The 2,026-nt window shown below is 38.0% G+C and overlaps 1 protein-coding gene across 1 annotated transcript in view; it reads left to right on the plus strand.

Annotated features, from left to right (window-relative positions):
• LOC107737563 (SPRY domain-containing SOCS box protein 1-like) overlaps positions 1 to 2,026 on the plus strand; it is a 20,106-nt gene that overhangs the window by 15,785 nt on the left and 2,295 nt on the right. The window lies entirely within an intron of this gene.

The raw sequence follows: 2,026 nt of genomic DNA on the forward strand, positions 1-2,026 counted from the left end.
GTAAAAAAAAAAAAAAAAACTCCCCCCTACAGTAGATTACTTGAGAGTAGAAAAAGCTAAGGGTTTTCAATATTACTCAGTCATATTAGCGTGAAATGTCTTCCCTCAAATTGCGCATTCTCAAGGTTACATAAAAATTTCTGCTATTTTTGCATGATGTTTCTTCGAATCTGACTCATTTCCTCAACCCAGCATGCTGTAATGAGTCAGTTTTGGAGGACATTCTTGTGATGTTATCATTCTGTGGTCATATAATGAAAGGATGCAGGTGAGGGCCAGACGTACTCATGTCTGGACAGCTGTAACCCACCTTACTCTCTGTGGAAACAGTCTCTGGGCCACTAATGATGTCCTGTCCAATGGAACACGTGTTTTACCACCTTAATGTTTTGCATGCCATCAGGTGATGGAATGACTCTTAAATGTCTTTCCTGAGTGTGCCATGTTTAGCAACATTTAATGAAGGTCTGACTTTGGGAAGTATTAATGCATCAGTTCAGGACACAGGTGTTCCCATTTTCGGAGAATTCTCATCCCTTCTATGTGTGAGAGAGAGTATTACTCTGCCTTTGACTCCAAGGCCTTGGCTTCCTTTTGTATCTGTCTTGTGTCAGTGCCTTTAATGCATTCCTCGTCATGCTCGCGGTCAACAGAGGTATAATTGTACTGTTATTTATCCCTTACATCACTCTCTTTGGTTTCCCCAGTGTCTCGTTTGCTGAAGTGTGCGTTTTATGAAGTAATCTCAACATCCGAGCAGGTGGTGCTGTGTGGAATCCATTCTGAAGTCCGAAGTACTTGGGGTTGTTATATGGCTGGACTAAAGGGGACCTGTGGGGAAACTTGTAATACTTTAAGCCAGGTGCACACTGTATGATTTTTTTTTGGACACCGTTTCTTCCAACCAAAAACCAAAATCGGCAGTATTTATTCGCTCCGCATCAGCTGATGAATTGCATTTGTCAGTTTTGTGACCTAAGGGTCATGCATATCATACATGAATGAATATTTCTTCAACTTTGAAGAGATTTTGGCCCTGTGGACTTTTATAAAACGATCTTTAAAAGATCCACAGCAAATATCATTATAATATAGTTATAGTACCACATGCCTGCTCTTAAAGGGGTCATGAAATGTTTTTTTTTAGTTATTTTATAATGCTTCCTGAGGTGCGCTTGTGATCTTGGTATGGTTAAAATGTTTTAAAACAATCATAATTTAGTTATTTTCGAGCCTGAATTTACCTCTGATTTGAACTCATTGAAGTCTCCCAACAGACACACCCCTTTCTATTTCTGCTATGATTGGCTAACATTAAAAGAGCATTGCATGTGGAACTTTCTTAAACTTTTACTGCGTTACTCATGCTGATCTTGAATTGACTACTCCAGTGACTATAAAGAGAAAGATCTTTGATCGCTTTATGTATATAAAATAATCACAACATGGATAACAGATGGTTTCACGCTGCTAACAGGAACAGTGTGAAGTTGATAGTTCATTCACTGGCTTGATGACGTGATGGTCATGAAATGCAGTTTCAGATTTTTATAGAGGTTAGTTTGTAAAATTTGCACCGAAAAAGTCTTTCAATACCTAACAGTAGTAGCTATCATTCTTGTGTTTGATGGACCGACAAATCCATTGTTCAGAACACACATCCTTTATTACATACAATGATGACGCATGATAAAAAAATCGTAACGTCATGTTTCTCCAGTTTTCAAATCCTGGTGTTTCATAAGGATAGAAAAGAATCATTCATATTTTAAACTGAGGGTTAGTTTTGAGTGTTGAAACTTGCTGTATGTTTTTTGTAAACCTGTCATGTGTAAATATCAAGAACATTTTGATTCTCCATTTCATAAACCCTTTAAAGGTGACATATCATGAAAATCTGACTTTTCCAGGTTTTAAGTGCTATAATCAGGTCCCCGGTGCATCTACCAACCAAGGAAACGTGAAAAAGATGAACCCAGTCACTTTGTTTTGGTTAGCCTTTTTCTGCAAGCGTCTGAGAAAACGA

Source organism: Sinocyclocheilus rhinocerous, unplaced genomic scaffold, assembly GCF_001515625.1.
Source record: "Sinocyclocheilus rhinocerous isolate Xijiao unplaced genomic scaffold, SAMN03320098_v1.1 scaffold72, whole genome shotgun sequence".
Lineage (NCBI taxonomy): Eukaryota > Metazoa > Chordata > Actinopteri > Cypriniformes > Cyprinidae > Sinocyclocheilus > Sinocyclocheilus rhinocerous.